We start from the raw sequence: 21,395 nt of genomic DNA, 5'->3' as shown, positions 1-21,395 counted from the left end.
CTGGTCTGAAGAGAATTTTCTAATGACCCCTCGCAAAGCTCTGACGAAACGTTCCATCTGGTTAGTCTCTTCCATCGTTGTGCTCGGCTTGAGAGTGAAATGAATAGTGAAAGGACAAGACACACACCCTTTTATATACGCTGGTCTGCCATGACTATAAAGTAGTTTATGGTGTTTGAACTTGAGTCATTTGACTTTTTGCTTTCAAGATGAAACGATCCCATTCATTCGAGAAGAAAGAAGAAGAAAGAAGTAAGAGGCAGAAACGTGATCTATCGCCTCGTACCAGGGCTGAAATCTTGGCACAAATTCATGCCAGTGATTTTGAAGAGGACATGAGTGAACCAGAATCCGAACCCTCTAAACCAAGTCCACCACCCTTTGTCAACCCTGAAAAGTACTATTCCATTCGAGAGACGGAAAAGCGCTCCTCTAGAAAATTTAGAACCACGGCTTACAAATACACGGTGAAGTTTAAAGATTTCAAGGCTGAAGTACCGTTAGAGAAAGCAGAAGTGTTCATCACCGAGGTGTGGGATTCTTTGCTCACCGCACTCAAGCGACAATGTCAACCCAAAGAAGACGATCGCTTGAGACTTTCCATACAACACGACGGTTTGAAATCCCCTGTTTGGATCGAGTTTAGCACCCCTGCAGAATTGACTGCTTCCAAAGTCATGGACAAGATTCAACACGTACAACAATCTAATGATCAGTTTGACATCACCGATGGTAAAGCCACACTGGACATGACCCACGTCTCTCCTCCTCAAGGGACAGGACGCAAAAAGATGTTATTGGTGGACGACCTTCGCAACACCAAAAAGAGTCTCGTCCGAATTGACAACCCTCATGACCAGATGTGCTTAGCCCGTGCCATCGTGGTGGGACGAACCTATGCCAACAAGAACGACACGGTAGAATGGAAAAGAACCTGGGACACTATTCAACGTTCCGACCGAGGCAAACAACGAAATGAAGCAGAACTCCTGTTACAACAAGCCGGACTGCCCAAAGACACACCCTGCGGCATTCCTGAGATGCAAAAATTGCAAGATGTCCTAGCTCCACGATACACCTTGAAAGTGCACCCTCAAGAAATGCGCGGACCTCTATTGTTTCGAGGCCAAGATTTTAAGGACGGAAAATACATTCATGTTTATCATCACGATGACCATTTCGATACCATTACCAGTATCACCGGATTCCTAGTATACGGTTATTACTGTGAGAAATGTGACCATGGTTATAACAATCGAGAGCAACACAAGCATTGTGGATCGAAATGCACAGGATGTTTGGCCTCTTCACCCTGTCTGAGCGAAGAACCAGTGCCTTGTTCCACTTGTCTGCGCACGTTTGTCAGCCCTACCTGTTACCAACAACATTTGAAGACGCAAGGTTCACAGAAAAAATGCGCTTGTCAACTCCTGAGATTGTGCTCTACGTGTGGACAAGGCATACGTACCAATAGTGTCAAGGCACACGTATGTTCAGGAAAGAAAAAATGTCACATTTGTCACCACATCGTGGACTTGGAACACCAATGTTACGTGCAAAAATACCAACCCCCACCAGAGAAAGAGGACGGTCACAAGAAGAAAGGCAATTTCATCTTTTTCGATTTCGAATGCATGCAAGAGACTGGCATTCACATTCCTAATTTCTGCGTGGCTCATCGAGCGTGCGAGAAGTGCATTCAAGAACCTATCTTCAGTCATTGCCCTCACTGCAGCAAGATTCCTGGAGGGCGTGAAAAAATCTTTCGGGGACCGAACACGTTAGCCGATTTTGCCCAATGGGTCTTAGACCCCGTCGACAAGACGTGGAGCCAAGAGGACATCGAAGGTTACGGAGATTGTCATCGTCATGCCACGGTGATGGCTCACAATTTCTCCGGATACGATGGACAGTTTCTTTTGAGGTACTATACGGAACAAGGCACCGAGCGTCCTAAAGTGACTTTGAACGGAGCCAAAATCATTTTCATGCAAGTGGGACAAGTACAGTTTAAAGATTCGATGAGCTATTTGGCCATGCCTTTGAGTCGAATGCCTAAAACGTTTGGAATGACAGAAATGGCTAAAGGGTACTTTCCACACTTTTTCAATACGGAAGCCAATCAACACGCCGTTCTACCCCATTTACCTGAGGCTCACTATTACGACCCCGACAACATGCGTACCGAACAACGAGAAGCTTTCTACGCTTGGTACCAGGCTCACGCCTCGGACCCTTTCGACTTTCAGGAAGAAATGCTAAAGTATTGTCGTTCCGACGTGGACATTTTACGGCGTTGCTGTGGAAAATTTCGAGAACTGTTCATGGAACACGGAGGGGTCGATCCTTTGAAAGAAGCTTGCACCATTGCCAAAGCGTGTTCCTTAGTGTACCGCCAACGATTCATGCCTGAAATGACCGTGGCTGTCATCAGTCCTCAAACGACCCACTTTGTCAAACGTCAATACTCGGTCAAAGCCCTACGTTGGTTACATTACTTGTGCGACAAGGAAGACAAGTGGATTCAGCATGCCCGCAACGGAGGGGGCGAAAAGACCATCGGAACGTATTCGGTCGATGGCTGGGACTTAGAAAACCCCAAGATCGTGTACGAGTTTAACGGTTGCTTATTTCACGGATGTCCCGTCTGTTACCCTGACCGTGGCACTAAAAATCAGTTTTTGCAACGAACCATGGAAGACTTGTACCAGGACACTTGTCAGCGTCGCCTAAAGTTAGAACAGCAAGGATACCAAGTGGTGGAAATGTGGGAACACGAGTACAATCACCGTATGAAAACCGATCCCGAGTTTAAACGTCTCGTGGAAAGTTACCAGTTCATGGACCCGCTGAACCCGAGGGATAGTTTGTACGGAGGAAGGACCAATGCCACCTGTTTGCTGTACCAAGCCGACGAAGAGAAAGGAGAAGAAATCAAATACTTGGACGTGTGTTCGCTGTATCCCTACGTGTGCAAATATTGTCGCTTTCCTGTAGGGTACCCGCAATTGCTGACGGAACACATCGACCTGGTCAACATTCGACAATACGAAGGCTTGATCAAGTGTAAAGTTTTGCCTCCCACGAACCTCTACCATCCCGTCTTACCTCACCATTGTCAAGGCAAACTGATGTTTCCGTTGTGCCGTACTTGTGCCGAAACGTGCAACCAAGACCAAGCTTGTCAGCACAGCCAGGAAGAACGGGCCTTGACGGGAACCTGGGTCAGCGTAGAATTGTTCAAAGCTTTGGACATGGGATACCAACTGTTAGAAGTGTACGAAATTTGTCACTTTCCCAAGACACAACAATACCACAAGGGTGACCCCAGTCAGAAAGGCATTTTCGCCGACTACGTGGATGCCTTTTTGAAACTGAAGCAAGAAGCCAGCGGCTATCCTTCCTGGTGTCACACTCCCGAAGACCAAATACAATTCAAAGAGAAATACTACGAACAAGAAGGCATCACTTTAGACCACATCGAGAAAAACGAAGGCAGGCGATCGTTTGCCAAAGTGATGTTAAATTGCTTGTGGGGTAAAATGGCACAACGACCGTGTTTACCCAAGACGGAATATTTGACAGAACCTTCCCGCTACTTCCAGATGATTCACGACAAAACCAAATACATGAAACACGTGGACGTCGTTCGAGAGAATTTGATCTTGGTCAATTACGAAGAAGATCTGGACTTTGTACAAGACGACCCTTTTGGAAATGTCATCATTGCGGCTTACGTGACAGCCCATGCTCGCTTAAAATTGTACGAAGCTTTAGAACTGTTAGGGGAACGCGTCCTGTACTTTGACACGGACAGCTGCATTTACATCCATCACCCGATTCAACATCACCCTAACATCGAAGGAGACCGTTTAGGAGCCTGGACAGACGAGCATCCCGACGACAAGATTTTAAGTTTCGTCAGTGGCGGTCCCAAAAATTACGGCTACGAATGCTGTGACAAACAAGGAGAAGTGCACACGACGTGCAAAGTGAAAGGACTGACTCTGAATTATCGTACCAGTCGAGTGGTCAACTTTGGGGTATTGAAAGAAGCCTTGCAATCGGGAGAGGATGGAAACTTTAAAGTGACCACCTATCAACCGAACAAGATTGTACGTTTACCCACTCACCACATCGTCAGTCGACCCTTGGAAAAAATCTATCAAATTGTATACCAGAAGCGAGTTCGACTTCCCAATCATTTCACCTTACCGTACGGTCACGTCGGTATTGGTCTGTATATAAAAAAGGAACCCTAGGCAAGATCGATAGTTCATCGTGACTACCAAGACCGAGCGAACAAGATGAATACTTTGAAAGAGACATCGTTCCAGTTTGGGGATTGTAAAAAAGTTGTATCTTCCTCTAGTGTGACTAATATTGGATGGATAAGACCCATGCATTGCGACGGAAAATGTCCGGAAGGAAACTGCGATTGTCCATGTGGTTACCATTGTAATTGCGTAACGGAGTTTGCAGACGAGTGCGATTGTGAGCCTTGCGATGGATACGATGCTGTACCTTGTGACCTGAGCGATGCCGTAAAGCATCATGGGAACTTTAGTGCCCCTACCCCTATCATGGAAAGTGATGCTGTGCGTGTCAAACCTGTGGGATGCGAAAGCGATGCTGCTCGTCCTCTTGGACATTTTACTGGGTTTCGTTTTAAAGGGGAATGTTCACCTTCACGTCTATCCCCCTACGGATGTCATCCAGCCCTGAGCAAACTCCTGTTCCTGTCACCCAACCCTCATCGAAACGAACCTGTGAAAGACGAATATTCGTTTCCTGTGCGTTTGTCGGAATACTGCGACTTTGAAAATCGTCTTCAATCGTTCAAAGGAAAATGGCCTAAGTATCTGGGAGGACCGACCCCCGAAGAATTAGCCAGAGCCGGATTTTTCTACTTGGGCGAAGGAGATAAAGTCAAGTGCTTCAGTTGCGGTGTGTCACTTCACCACTGGGAACCGCAAGATTCGGCCTACGTTGAACATGCTCCATGGTCACCGAATTGTCATTACTTACCCTTAGTGGGACCGAGACATTGAAGTAACTTCTTACCATAATAATCTGTTCATGGATACTTTGCTAGAGAATATTCGTGCCTTGCCTGTGGAATTGAGAGAATGCATTTACCGAGAGCTGGTCAAAATACAAGTGAAACGTAAAGAACAATTGCATCCGTTACGTCACCGGTGTTTCAACCACTGGTACCTGAAGGCTATACAAGGACTGATTGAGTTGAAAGTGTTCCATTGGACAGACATTGATCAACGACCTCCTGGTTATAAAAAGGAATGGTTTGGTATGGACGATTCTATCTACTACATTGTAAACGTACTGCATCGAATTCCAGAGGAAGAGTTAACGAATTACCAACATCTTTCACGCAATGTCAACTTGGTGAAAGAGGAAACTTCTGAACGAATTGTAATGTGTAGATTAGTGGTGAAACGATTTAGATTCGACAATGAATTAAAACCATGTTTGTGCAAACAGTACATTTCTTGTGTCAGACCAAAGAGGATTTAGTATGACCTATTCATGGATACTTTACAAGAGAACATTCGTGCTTTGCCTGTGGAGTTGAGAGAACGCATTTACCGAGAGCTGGTCAAAATACAAGTCAAACGTAAAGAACAATTGCATCCGATACGTCACCAGATCTTTAACCACTGGTACCTGAATGGTATAAGAGAACTGATTCGTCAGAAATTCTTTCAATGGTCAGACATTGTTCAAAACTTTGAGGTCGCTAATGATCGACATGTTCATGATTATGGTTACTTCGAGATTCACCTAGTGCAACGCATTGAGGAAGACAAGTTAAAGGATTACAAACATATTTTACGTGGAATCTGCTTAGCGGAAGAGGAAACACCTAAACGAACTCTGACGTTTCGGTTACAGTATGCAAGATTTAGATTCCCTACTGGAGAACGAAGATCTCTGGCTAGAAAGTACGTGTATTGCATCCAAAAAAAAGAGAATATAAAAACAGGCTGCCATGCCACGGTTTATGTCACATGTCATCCAACAGATTCCGTGGAAGGAACTCAATGACCATATTCAAACCGTGGATCATTACCATCGATTATTACAAGAACTGTATCCATTCAATTTGGGACGACAAGTGGTGTGTGTCTTAGTGACTTGTTTTCTGGGATTTCGTTTACCAGCCGATTCTTTGTGGACTCTTTACGATCAGTACTTACCACCTCCATGGCCTTAAATGGTCACGAAAAACTCCTTTTGCTCAAAGCCTTGCGGTCTCATCTGGATACTTCTCGACCTCAACAGGAAAAAAAGATTCGTCAACTTTTAGCTACCCAAGACGTGTATGACGATGTGTGTGTAGCTTGTGACTTACACCCTCATTGGACAGATGTTCGTGACTGGAAAAAGGGGGGTTTTGAGGCTTGGACCCAAGAAGTGGCCCAGTATGCACAAGAGTTGTTCAAGGAAAAAAGTTACTTTTCAACCTGTGTTAGTGACGGTGCCAGAAGAACCCGTCACCGAGAACAACCACTCGCTTCAGGACAGGACTGTCATGGACATTCCTGAAAGGTCATTCCGGGAGGACACTTGTGTGACAATACCTCATGTAGAGACTATAAGAACATTACACACTGTCCCTAGGACATCTTGGTTACCCAAAACATGTTGTACAGACACTTGTTTATATTCCACTTTGATTGCTTTGCTGTGTTTTATATTCCTGTACATCACTATTTGAGTTGTATGTATTTTTGTCTTTCGTGTTCATATTTGAAACATTCAATAAACGTGTTCTGAAAAAGTATATAAACTCTTGTCTTGTTTGTTTTTCGTGTCACAAGTGACATTTCTCACACCATGGCTACCTCTGCTGTCTCTGCTCCCTCTTCCTCTACTGTCAAAGTCATCGACGAACACTTAGATCGTGCCAGTTGGGAGGCTTTGTATCTTCGCCATCCCTTTAACATGCTCATTGCTGGACCTAGCGGTTCTGGCAAAACCGAATTCGTCAAACGTTTGATCGAACATAAACATCGTTTGATCGATCGGCCCCCTCAACGGATCGTGTGGTGTTACAAAGAGTGGCAATCGGCGTACAGCCTCTTGCGAGAAAGTCAAGGCGATTCCATCGTGTTTGTGGAAGGCATTCCTAAAGAAGACGATGGCATCGTCTCTGACTCCCGTCAAACACATTTGGTCATTTTCGACGACATGTTAGGAGAAGACGAAGAAGAAATTAAATTGTGGTTCACGCGCAAAGGGCATCACCGTAATGCCAGTGTCATTTACATCACCCAAAATTTGTTTCAACAAAGTAAAGCCCATCGCACCATCAGTCTCAATGCGCATTACGTGGTCTTGTTTAAAAGCCCTCGAGATAAATCGCAAGTGCAAGTCTTAGCCAAACAGTTAGGAACGCCTTGGCTGACTCAGGCGTACGACGATGCCACTCAAACACCACACGCCTATTTACTCGTCGATTTGAAACCTACGACCCCCGATGATTTCCGATTTCGTACCCACTTGTTTCACCACTGGTGCCAAGACGGAGGGCCTGTCCTGTACACGTCTCCGTCCTCGACTTCATTTCACTCCCGATGAAAGAAAAATCTATAAAAACCTCAGACCCTTTTTCGTCTGTCTCACACAGTGTGAACATGACGTCCCTTCAGTCGCATCTTCCCGTCAAATTGATTCGTGCCTTGTATGGCATCAGTGGAGAAAAAGATCCACAAACACGAGCCCGTGTCTTAGAAGCTAGTCTCAAAGAAGTCTTACGATGGCTCACGGTGACGGCACGTCAATTACTCCAAGGAATCATTCAGATTCCTCATCAAACCCAACGCTTTTTCGATCGAAACAAAGTCGCTTTGGTCCAACTGGCCGATCCCCGCATCGACACTCAAACCAAAAAACAAATCATTTTGAAACCTGGAGCGAGCGGTACTCTAGGAGGGGTCATCATTCGCTCACTCTTAAGATGGGATCCTAATGCCCCCAAAGTTATCCCCAAGACAAAAGTTCAACGAAGCCCCAAGAAGAAAAAGAAAAAGACCAAGTCCCCAAGAAGAATAACTTCTCCAGTGGCAGGACCCTCCTCTGACCAGACACCACCCCGGAAAAAGAAAAGAAGTCCCCAGAAAAAGAAACAGATAAAAAGTCCCCAGAAAAAGAAAAGTCCACAGAAGAAGAAAACTAGTCGCAAGAGAGGCACTTCGGCCAGGACGCAACCTTACACTCGCAAACCACGACCTGCCACAGCGTCTCCGGCAGCCTCACGTTTGTCCACTTCTCCGTTGATGTCACCAGGAACTGAAGAGTACTTGGAGACGTTGATTACACCAAGAACTTCTCCGTTGATGACCCCCAAAAGAACTTCCCCAGTGGCAGGACCTTCCCATTTAGCGGCAGTGGCTGCTGCTCACAAAGTACCTTCTCCCAAAATCAAAGTCCATGAAAGATCGGGCATGTTACAAAGTTTACTGGATTTGTCCAAGCAAGAACTGGCTCGATTTAGTCCGTTGCGTACCCCTGCACGACGTGTCATGCCTGTCCTCAAACTGATACGCCGTAAAGACAATCAGTGGCGACGCGTTCCAGTATAAAAAAGGCCTGTGACCGAGTAGGGTATCAGTGTTTTTAGGTGCTCCTAAAGACTCAAAGATGTCACCCTCCAGAAAACCCCAAGGAAAGAAAAGGAAAGGACTGCCACCACGTTTAGCCAAACATGGGGACCTGTTATCTTTCCTGTCCAAAGCTTCTCCACCCCTACGAAAAAAACTCATTCACACGGCCTCCAAAGAGGTCATCGATACCGTGTGCGAATGTTGTTTGAACGTTTTGAAAGGCACGATCCCTTTGTCCAAACACCAGAAACAATGCTTAGGCAAACATCGTCACGTTCTTCGGAAAATGGTTCAAAAGAAAATTCCCATTCGTCAAAAAAAGAAGATGTTGGTCCAACGTGGAGGCATTTTACCTCTCTTGTTAGGCCCCATACTGAAAGGAGTCTTGGGAACCATGTTGGGAGGACTGGTGGGAGCAAGATAAAAAGGCCCTCGGAAGTCCCAAGATCTCAGAATTCACCCCTGACAACCCCATGGAAGGACGAAAACTAGCTTTAGTGCCTTACAAACGATGGATGGAATACCATCGGTGGCAAGAACAACGCACCCCGCATTTACCTCCCAATCCCAATTTGAGCGAGATGTCCCAGTTACAACACGAATTGCAATCCTTGATGGATCGCCAAGATTTGTCCGAAACAGAAAAATCGCAAAAGTACGGTCAACTCTTGCAACGACTGCAACTCTTTCACCAGAAAGCTTTAGACGAAACAGCTCTACCCACTCTGAAAGATTTTAAGACCTTGATGAAAAGTCCAGCACCATCACCAGTACCAGTACCAGTACCAGTGACCAAGACAGAAAAAGGAAAAGAAGAAGAAGAAGGGTTTCAAACTCCACCAGAAAAAGTACGCAAGTTAACAACACCACCTACCTCCAGAATTGGATGGATTAAAAAGATGATGACCACCCCTTCTTCATCACAAGAGAAAAAGAAAGTGAAGACAGAAGTGAAGACAGAAGTGAAACAAGAACCGATATCCCCCGCTCAGACATCCTCCTCCTCTTCAACACCTATTGCCGGTCGCACACGCAAAGCATTGCAATCCAAGAAAATACCCCAAGAGAAAAAGAGTAGCATCCTCCAAGAGTGGGTGCCTTATTAACACACCAACACAAAAAATGGAAAAAGTCTTAGCCAGCATTTACTACGATCCCTCCCATCCTGCAGGTTACGCAGGAGTTCAAAAATTGTATCGTGCTGCCAAAACGCGACTGAAAGGTCTCCGTTTACCTCAAGTGCAACGATGGTTACAAGAACAAGCTACCTACACTTTACACAAACCCATTCGACGCAAGTTTGCCAGAAGTCGCACCCGAGTGGAAGGCATCGATCATCAATGGCAAGCCGATTTAGCCGATGTCTCTCATTTGGCCAGCTACAATCGCGGCTACAAATATTTGTTTTGTGTCATCGACGTCTTTTCCAAATTTGCCTGGGTCGTGCCTTTGACTTCCAAATCGAGCAGCGAGTTAGTGCGAGCCCTGCAACGGGTGTTGAAACAAAGCGGTCGTCGCCCTCTTCGATGGCAAACGGACAAAGGCACCGAATTTCTGAACCAAGCTTTCCAAAAAGAATTAAAGAAACGTGACATTCATTTTTTTACCACCGAGAATCCCGAAACCAAAGCCAGCATAGTGGAACGTTTTCAACGCACTTTGAAAGAACGCATGTGGAAATATTTTACGCATCACCACACTCTGAAGTACATCGACATCTTACCGCACCTGGTGCAAGCGTACAACCAATCTTACCATCGAAGCATCGGACGTGCCCCGCAAGACGTGACTCCCGACAACGAAGTGTTGGTGTTTGAGCGCCTGTTCGGTACGTCCCCGACGAGGGCTGTCCCCAAGAAAAGTGGAGAGTTGGCCGTAGGAGATTGGGTGCGCATTGGCAAAACCAAACGAACTTTCGACAAAGGTTACTTACCTAACTGGACGACCGAACTGTTTCGCGTCACTGGACGAGTACATGGCCGTCATCCTGCCGTCTATAAATTGGAAGACATGAACGGAGAAGTACTCAAAGGAACGTTTTATTTGCCCGAGTTACAACGTGTCACCAAAAAAGAAGACGACGTGTACGACATCGAAAGCATTCTCGAACGCAGAACCCGTAAAGTGGGCAAACGACGTGTCAAAGAAGTCAAAGTACGTTGGAAAGGATATCCACCCAGTTTCGATTCTTGGATCGACGCTTCGCAAGTCATCGACTATAAAAAGAAGAAGTGACCATCATGCCCTTTCACACATCAGACGCAGCTACGTCGACCACTCCTTCTTCCCCTAGTTCTTCTGTGCAAGATTTACAAAAACAACCCTTGTGGGTGTGGTGTGGAGAACGTGTGCCTAAAACGCAAATCGTCTTTTTCTGCCAAATCTTCGTGGTGTATTGTGTCATCGGGGCAGCCATTGCCAATTTGAGTTTGCAACAAGGAGACAAACAATTGTGGACCATTTTATTGAGCAGTTGCATCGGTTACCTGCTTCCTAATCCCTCCCTGAAATTCTCCTCGAACGGAAACGTTGTGTCCAGTGCCAGTGCCAGTCACCACTCCAACAACCACAACCGGAACCCCATTTTGGGCGGAGACACGCCTCTGACGTCCACTAACCCCTCGGACAGCCACAGAACTCTGGAATTATGAGTCACGAAAACCAATTTTACTTAACCTTACCCAGTGACAGTTCCATGGAGGTGTTTCCCAACAAGACGTTGCGCTGTTACACGGCTAAATTACCTCAGGCCATCCCCTTAGATCACGAAGCCCATTGGGAAGTGGCTTTAGTGGAAATCATTCACCCGACCCAAGTCCTCAATGTCCTTCCCAATCAAAATAAATTTGATGTGGAAGTTCATGACGTGCCATTGCAACAGGAATTGGATAAGAGAGCCATGTCTGACGTTAAAAAAACCTATAATGAGAAAACTCAAAAGTGGACCTACCACTTGTCCATTCTCCCAGGCTATTATTTCAGTGGTCATCATTTGGTCAGCGCCATAGCCTCCAAGTTTAATGGCATGTTTGGGAAAGCTTTTGAGCAGATCAAGAACAAAAGTGTCACCATGGAGTACCACAAAGTAGCTCGTCGCTTCTTGATGAAATTTGAGCAGAGTAAAATCGTGACCATTTTATTTTGTCCTGAATTGTTTGACATGTTGGGCGGAGACATGAACATGAGAATGGCCATGCTCAAGAAAAACGAATTACCAGTCATTCACGACAACACGACTTTTGCCCAGTATTTTCGTATCCCGGTAGAACTGAACCAAGGACTGAATTTGATCTTTGTGTATTCCGATGTGGTGGAATACAACGTGGTGGGACACACCTCCGTACCGTTACTGCGTGTCATTCCTTTCAAAGTGGATTCTGCCACGAACGCTGACGAGGAAGGTGGAAACACTTACCACGTCCACCGCGAATTTGTACATCCTCACTATTTACCGGTCAGCAAGTCGTATTTGGACACGGTCAACATTGCTATAAAAGGAGATTTGGGACAAGATATTCCATTCACCAAAGGAAAAGTCACGGTGAAACTCCATTTTCGAAAACGGTTCTCTCACGATTCGTAAGTAAGTCATGTATCCAGTGTACCAAGGGGTGGCTCGACAGCGAGGACACGGTTTAGGAGACATGTTAAAATCGGCCTTTCGTTCGGTGGCCCCGGTGTTGAAACCGATGGTGACACGCGGATTGCACGCCTTGAAAGATGCGGCACTGACGCAAGGCAAAGAATTTCTCCAAAATGTCATCATCGACAAACAAAACCCTAAAGAAGCCTTCATGAGGGCAGGCAAAAATGTCTTGCTGCAAACGGGCAAAGACATTTTGGGCCAACGAGAGACACCTATAAATGCCCTGCACACTACCGAGTCTGGCATTCAGCAAGGACAAGGCAGAAAGAGACGACGAATAAGAAAACACCCTTTCACCAGACTTCAAGCGAGAAAGGCCAAGAAAAGAAGAACCGTTCGAGACTTAGACGTTTTCGATTATTGAAACACAGAACAAAATGATGCACCGAGAGTCTTGCGCCTGTTCCAAGACGGAACTGGATCTGTTTGCCATGCCCCCTACCATGATGACGATGCAAGAATCCCAATGGGTGGAATTTAATCCCGTCTCCTCATTGACCGATTCCGCTCCCATCGAGTTTGAAATCAAAGGACAGCCCGAAGATTACATCGATCTAAATAGCAGTTACTTGTACTTGAAAGTCCAAGTTCTAAAAAAAGAGGATAGTGGAGTAGATGACACTGACGAAATAGCTCCCGTCAACAATTTCATGCATTCCTTGTTCAGCTCAGTGGATTTGTACTTGAATAACAAACTAGTCAGCAGCAGCATGGATACATAACCTTACCGTGCCTACTTGGAAAATCTCTTGACGTACGGAATAGATGCCAAGGATAGTCATCTCAATGCCTGCGTGCTGTGGGTAGCTGACGAAGCGAACAAGTTCGAAAAAACAGATGGAAGCAATTCCGGCTTTGAGGCAAGAGAAGACAAAATCTTAAACAAGAAAAGTTTAGAACTGATGGATCGTTTGCATTTGGACATGTGGTTGCAAGAGAAATATTTGCTGAACGGGGTGAATGTCCGCTTGAGACTGAATCTCAGCAGTACCGCTTTCCATTTGATAGCTGCTGATGCTACTAAGGGTCCTAAAAGCACAATTTTAGAGGCCAAACTCTACGTACGACGCGTGGAAGTGTTACCCAAAGTGGGTAACGACATCAGTCAAACGTTGAGCAGAACGACCGCCAAGTATCCCATACGACGTGTGGAAGTGAAAACGTTCACCATTCCCGCTAACCAGCAATCCATAACCGAAGATCATCTGTTTCAAGGACAGCTACCCAAGCGTTTAATCCTTGGTATGGTCGAGAATTCAGCCTTCAACGGAGCTATCGCTAAAAATCCTTTATACTTTCAACACTTCAACGTGAAGAAAATCGAAGTCAGTCGCGATGGCAAGACCTTGTGTACCCGACCTTTCGAACCTGACTTTGATCCCAAAAAAATGAATTACTTGAGATCGTACTTGTCCCTGTACGAAGCCACCGGCCAGTTAGGAACCAACACCAGTCACGGCATTGAGTACGACGATTATGCAGGAGGCTATGCTTTGTGGGCTTTCGATTTCACTCCAGACCAAGGCAGCGACGAGAGACATTTCCACCCTATAAAATCTGGCCAGATTCGTGTGGAACTTCAGTTTGCAGAAGCACTGAAACAGACAGTGAACGTCATCCTGTATGCCGAATTCGATAATACCATAGAAATCAACAGTTTGAGAGAAGTCATTCTAGATTATTAGAAGCTATGGAAGACTGTTATCCCTCTTTACCTAATGGAGAAACTTTGGAGATGGAATGTAAGGAGACCGTGGAAAAAGAAGAAGTGATCATGATGAAATCGAGATGGCCAGAACAAGAAGCCCATTTAGTCTCCTGTTTTGCCAAACACTTGGTCGACAAAATGACGGAATTGATCAAGAAAAATTGCTATGGATGTCAAAACGATCATCCCAGTCAAATTCAACACGATAAATGCCTGATGTTAAGTCAAGAAGTAAAATTGGACGAGTATCTGGACGAAGCTTGGAGTCTCATCTCGAACAAAGACGTGTTGCACCAGTGGTATAAAGACTTGCGTGAACATTTTTGTCCACCATTAACCACTCAAGAGATCCATCGTATCGAAACTCTCCTGAATCAGAGTGAGGAAACAGAACGAATAACCGTTTATTCGTCAGACATTTTCAAGCAAAAAGTCAGGATCGAATTGACGACGTATTATTACCTGTGAAGAAGAAAAAAAACACACAAAACAATGGATACCTGGGAACTTTATTACCTTTTGAACCACAGTTCGTATACGGCTTCTTGGAATCCTGTCGTCTGTGCTAAAGATGAACTCCCTCATCGCAAACCTAAAGACCATCAAGCTTACGTGATCAACACGGACGACAGTCATCTCCCAGGAACCCACTGGGTAGCCGTCTACTTTCCTCAAGAAGGATGTGTGGAATATTTCGATTCGTACGGATTGCCCCCTTTGGAAGACGATATCATCGACTTTATGAGAAGAAATGCTCAAACCACCCGATTCAATAATGTGAAATTACAAGGCACAGATTCCTTGGTGTGTGGACAGTACTGTGTGTATTTTCTGCATCATCGCAGCCTGGGCTATTCCTTAGAACATTTAGTGACTCATTTCGATCCTCGTTCTTCTGCTAGAAACGATGTGAAAGTAGATCGATGGTTCTGTGACCATTATGCTTATCTTTTGTCTCAAGCTAGGAAACGTAGTGTCCATCAATGGCCTAATGATTTCCAACAGTGGAAATCACAATTTCATTCACAACGTTGTCAGCCCTGTTTAAAGTAAATTGTAGATTGAGAAAAAATGTTTGTGATTTGAAAAAATTGTTTGATGTTATAGTGTTGGATTATTGTTAAAAATGTTAGAAATGTTGTTGTTTAGTGTCAAGTGATTTTTGAATAAAAAAATGTTGTGTTTGGAAAAAAAATGCCTTTGTCTTTTGTTTAGCTATAAGAATATTGGATTGATGCTCTTTGATTTCTTACTATCCCTCTCATGACACTCACTAAACGTTGCGGCTCGAAAACCGTGTGGGGATGTTTTCCTTCACGTCCGCGCTTTGACTTTAAGAACCGGTTGGTTCCCAGTCTAACCATCCATTGTCGACTCATCCTCCTAAGAAGATGTGCTCCAAACTAGCTAAGCTCAACGAAGCCTACGTGAATTTGCATAGGGTCAGACACAGTCTGATACCGAAGCCAGAAGAAATAGAGAATGTGAGAATGTTAAAAATCACTGAAGACCTGATAGAAGAGCTCTTCAGAGAAGAAATGAACAGAGAGAAAGAAGAATGAACAGAGAAGTACAGACGTCAGAGACAGCAGCAACAGCAGCAACAACAACAACAGCAGCAGCAACCTGAAGCTGACAGAGGCTTTGTCGATTGTCGTATCGACACTAAAGAGTTCTTCTTCTCTTTCCGAAGAAGCAGACCTATCGCCAGAAAGTCTATCCTCAGAGGACATCGCATTCTTAGAAACTAAAAAAAGAATGCCATAGCAAAAACAAAAAAAACAGCCCTTTTCAGGGCTACCCAATAGTCTAGAAAAGAAATAACGATCGATTTGCCAATGTGTGTAGGTAGAGTAGTGTGAAAATAAACACTAACTCTTTCTTAAAAAATGTGAGGGTATGTGTTAGTGTGTTTGTATGATTGTGTTTGTAAGTGATAAAGTAGGTTTGTGTGGATAGTAGATTAAAATGATGTTTGTTTTTTTTTGGGCTGCTTGAGGTGTATATTTGGGGTTAGATTGGATTGCCTTGCGTATGTGGATAGTCTATTGAAGTGATGGGTAGCATAAAAAAGTGAGTGAGTGTTTCTTTTAGGTCCGCGCGTTGTTGTTGATTTTGGTCATGATCTAGGTAAGATCCATTTTATGTTTTTAGGGGGATGTTTTCCATCACGTCCGCACTTTCACTATAAATTGAAACTCGCTGGGCAGTCTAGCTACCCTTGTTGATTGATCAACACAGCCAGAAGAATGAATAGTAGAATAGTGAAACTGTTAGAACTCCAGATGCACCTGGAATATGCCAGGCGCATAGTAAACGAACTATCAGCGGAGGCTATCATAGAAGAAGCAAGAATGAAGAAAGAAGAGGAGGAGAGAAGAGAGAGGGAAGAAGAGGAAAAGAAAAGAGAAGAGAAGATGTCGTTCAATATTCCCGAAACAGAGGATTGGGGTGTTGAAGCGAATCATCCTCCCTCTGCGCTCCCCAGAAGAAAGGTGAAAGAAGACTGGGGAAGAAGATGCGTGTGCGGCGCCAGGCCAGGAAGGTGCAACCATTAGATAGGTGCATCAGGAGTTCAAAAAAACAGCCCTTTTCAGGGCTACCCAATACTCTAGAAAAGAAATAACTATTAATTTGCCAATGTGTGTAGGTAGAGTAGTGTGAATATAAACACTAACTCTTTTTAAAAATGTGAGGGTATGTGTTTGTGTGTTTGTGTTTGTAAGAGCTCAGGTATGTTAGTGTGAATAGTAGATTATGGGTTTCTTAGCGTATGTGAAGAGTATAGTTAGGGTTTTATTATATGAAATGAGAAAGTAGGGGGATGTTTTCCTTCACGTACGCGCGTTGTTGGGTCATGATCTAGGTAAGATTAATTTTATGTTTTTAGGGGATGTTTTCCATCACGTCCGCGCTTTCACTATAATAACCCACCACGTTCGTCGTTCGAACCATTCTACGGAATAATAAAAACGAAGATGGTGGTTGCAAGTGACTTGTTCAACAATTTGGTACATATATACAACTGGATAATAGATGGTATCTATGTAGTGGAGAGACTGGAAAAAGAATGGAAGATAGCAGAGTACCTGGACTACGCTAAATGTCTAAACATAGCAAAAGAAGTGATAGCAGGAATGATTGAAGAGGAGGAAAAAAGATTGAGAGGTATGATAAATCCCACCTATGTCAGAGTGGGAAGCCTAAAGGAAGCACTTGACAATGCAAGCAAAGTCAGGTGCTTTCTTGAAAAAATGTCACATGGGACAGAGTGCTCTTATGTGGAGAGAGGCCAGGAAAGACTGAGGAAAGGAGAGGAGTTGATGAGAAAAGTGATGGAGGTAGAAGTCAAGAAGATTAAAGAGAGATGGTATAAAGAAAGAAAAGAAGAAAATAGAAAAAAAAGGGATGAATTTGAAAAACTGAACACAAACTGGATGAAAATCCAAGAGAAGTTCCGGGCCATGGGCCACCCGGACTGGCTGCCGGAAACAGAAAAGAAAAAGAAGAAAGGAATGATGGACAAAATAAGAGGATGGTGGAAGAAGTTAAGAAGTTAAAAGAAGAAGAAGAAAAAACCCAAAGGCCCTTTTCAGGGCCCCCATATTTCTCGAAAAGAGATAGCCTTTCCATTGCCTACCCCTTTTTTTAAAAAATTTAAAAAAAAAAAATCCCATGTTAAATTCCCCTTGTCCGTAGATTGTCCCACGATTTATTCCCATGTTAAATTCCCCTTGTCCGTAGAGTGTCCCACGATTTATTCCCCATGTTAATTCCCCTTGTCCGTAAAGTGTCCCACGATTTTTCGCCATGTTACATTTCCATTGTCCGTAAAGTGTCCCAGGGGTGTTTTTAATGCTAATTCCCATTGTCCGTAAAGTATCCCCATTCACTACTAATATCTGACTAATTAAGTCAAAACAATGCTTTATTAATTTAATATTGAACGTAATGTATTACTGCTGTTTTGTAAAGCATTCAACGAAATGATATTCTTGGACTTACCAAATAATGACTGTATGGATTATTATTTTGATGACTTTGAATCCTATCATAATGATCATCTGTATTGAAGTAATACAATGTAAGTACTATACACCATATATAACATAACACTGCTATACTATCATTAGCTTGGATATTCTAAACTATATGCAGATAGGACATATAATCAAAATGTTTAGACTGGTGTAAATTCCCTGTTACATTTATGGAAAAATACTTGGCAAGCATCCGTAATACGACAATTAATGTAGTACAAGATGATACAAACAGAACATCATCTACAAAGACATACCATTTCACACATTCAGTTCCACATTTATACATTCAGTTTAAGAAGCATCAGAGAGCGAATTACCGTTTAAACTGGTATAAGTATCTCTGTTGTCATAATCATCATAATACTCCATTTTTATTTTAGATATTTTAAGATGTTGTATTTATATCATAACGTGTGCAGACAATTTCCGGATCATGCATTATCCAAATTATGAAATATATACATTTTCTCTCAGCTGTTTTGATCGATGATTCACAGAGTTTTAACACGGTAAATTTCAAATGAATTTTCCTCTCGTAAATATTTGCCCTATTATGTTTGTAAACGGATATGTATGTGATTATCATGCTACACAACCACTTCAAATTTCTAATACGTTTTCTATTTTATTTCAACATAAATAATTACAATGTATGAAGTACCGATGACTGGAAAATATAATCTATCCTCCTTCGTAGGAATGTTCCCACATTGTTTGTGTTAAAAAGTTAACTAGCCAATTGTACACATATTGCATATGATGCGGCTCATAAACTTGCTATTATCAGCCAATTGTACACATATTGCATATGATGCGGCTCATAAACTTACTATTATCAGCCAATTGTACACATATTGCATATGATGCGGCTCATAAACTTACTATTATCAGCCAATTGTACACATATTGCATATGATGCGGCTCATAAACTTACTATTATCAGCCAACTGTACACATTTTGCATATGATGCGGCTCATAAACTTGCTATTATCAGCCAATTGTACACATATTGCATATGATGCGGCTCATAAACTTACTATTATCAGCCAATTGTACACATATTGCATATGATGCGGCTCATAAACTTACTATTATCAGCCAATTGTACACATATTTCATATGATGCGGCTCATAAACTTACTATTATCAGCCAATTGTACACATATTGCATATGATGCGGCTCATAAACTTACTATTATCAGCCAACTGTACACATTTTACATATGATGCGGCTCATAAACTTGCTATTATCAGTTTTTAAATCTTCTTTAGAATATTAAAATGTCATGGTTTCTAGATAAAATTCTCATAGTTTATAAAAGACAAAACAATATTTAATTTCTGTTATAGCTTAGCCTTTCCACGCCCTGATTTGGAGTGCAAAAACACTGTATTTTTGAGGTACTATTCACTTCGTATGCAGTTTGTTATTTTGCTTCGTATGGACGTAAAAAAAAGGACGTATGTAGCAGAGGTACAGCGTACCTTCTTACCTTTTCACATGCTATATACTTTATTGGAGTAAAGAGGCATTGTAAAGGTGGGAATATGAATTAGATAAACATTGACAAGTCAGCAAGGATATGCAAAATCGTTTCACCCTTGGCAAAGTTCCAAAAATGAAAGTAGCGATAAAGTAAGAATACAGTAACTTTTTTCAGTAATTTCAACGCTTTACTGGATGAAAGTACTATACTGTACCTGTCGTGTCTACGCGGTAGAATCAGCGCCAGCTATGAAAATGGAAGCAATCATTTGAGGATTATATAGCGCAAAGTCGTCGACAAACGTGCAAGAAGGTACAACAGAATTAACTGATTTTTACCAGGTAAGTGATACATCAAGCATAGCTTGGTCATAATCTGCTCTAAAATCACTCATACGATTTTTGAGGGAAACATAACATATATGTTTTGCAGTGTGTGTCTGTGTTTTCCTTCATTGGTTCACAATGTTGAAGTACACAGAGATAAACCTGAGTAATTGTAATCCATCTGAAAGCATAAATGTGTGTAACACATCTTTGTGGTCCGTTATTCCGGCTGATTTGTACATTGTTATTTGATCTCATGCTACCTCGATATTTTTCAACATAAATCAAATTATAAATATAATACTTCGTCCATCAGGCATTGTAATAAGTAAGTAAAAATTAGAACTCTGACACACGCATTGTCTCTCTCTCTCTCTCTCTCTCTCTCACACACACACACACACACACACACACACACACACTATATATATATATATATATATATATATATATATATATATATATATATATATATATATATATGCAATATGTGTAAAAGTGTGTACTTTGTTGCAGAATTTTACCGAACAATACAACAAATGCAAAGTCTTCGGAGTTGGACTGATCCCCCGGTCAATTGGCATGTAATTGATAAATTTTCAAAGCGTGCACGCCCTGTGGAAATATTGATAGACAACAGAACTAGCTATGTGTTGAAACTCGATGAAGATTTCCTTGCATCAGGTGAAAGGATTGAATCTATGTTTAAAAGGGATATTGATCCTAGTTCTTGTTGGCTTACTTTCGTTGCCAATAAATCACCGAGCTTATGTCTTTGCGTCGGTGGTGGATTAAAATATAGACTGCATGAAGGCTGCATCCTTTATCTTGGCTTTAAAAGACCATTTTTGGGAGACCATATGTCATCCGTATGCCTGTCAAATGTTGACCATAATGCAAAATGGGCTTACGAGGAAGCACAGCACGGAGGCTTTAGATCTTCTGAATTTGGGGGATGTCGAGCTATTGCGGAAATTGTCGATGGTAAATACTGTCCTTCCAAGAGGATCGTGTTTAGGGTGGAAAGTATCTAGGTCATGTTATTGACCTCAAAATATAATTGAACAATGAACGATTCAGAGAATATCATATACCGAATAACTGCAAGTATAATGATATATTAACATATTGGTATAGCTGACCAAATATTCTTTATTTAGTCTCTCCTAAAAGATTGCATCGCTCATCAAAGTCATTTTGATAATTTATGAACTTATGAATGTACAGAATCAACCCACAATGCAATAAAATATGAACATCACTCATTTGTTATGCGAAGCAGTGTGATTTGTGAATAATAACCAAGTGAAATCTTTTTTACCGATAGTACTTCCTGTTTGTGCATAAAAGAAAACTTCCTTCTTGTAGATCTATTTACTATTTCTGTGAAGTGTATAACGTGTATTACTCGCAAAAAGAAAATATATGCCACTTTTTTGTTGCCTTTTTTACTCGTGAAAATGTATTGCTGACATTACATTGACTTATAGCTGGCACTCATTGACTTATGCATAAAACACAGGACAACTTGGCGATATCGTCAATTCGAGAAACCGT

The 21,395-nt window shown here is 42.7% G+C and overlaps 1 long non-coding RNA gene across 1 annotated transcript; it reads left to right on the top strand.

The window, feature by feature from the left end:
- The first annotated feature begins 19,605 nt into the window (after positions 1-19,605).
- Positions 19,606-21,099, top strand: LOC149790773 (uncharacterized). The gene is made up of 2 exons (XR_016423646.1): positions 19,606-19,853; positions 20,355-21,099. It is a non-coding gene; the product is annotated as an uncharacterized LOC149790773 (long non-coding RNA).
- The last annotated feature ends 296 nt before the right edge of the window (positions 21,100-21,395 follow it).

This window comes from Sinohyriopsis cumingii, chromosome 10 (assembly GCF_028554795.1).
Source record: "Sinohyriopsis cumingii isolate HCF-2022 chromosome 10, ASM2855479v2, whole genome shotgun sequence".
Taxonomy (NCBI): Eukaryota; Metazoa; Mollusca; class Bivalvia; order Unionida; family Unionidae; genus Sinohyriopsis; species Sinohyriopsis cumingii.
The sequence above is the reverse complement of the archived record's forward strand: the minus strand, read 5'-3'. Positions and strand labels throughout refer to the sequence as shown.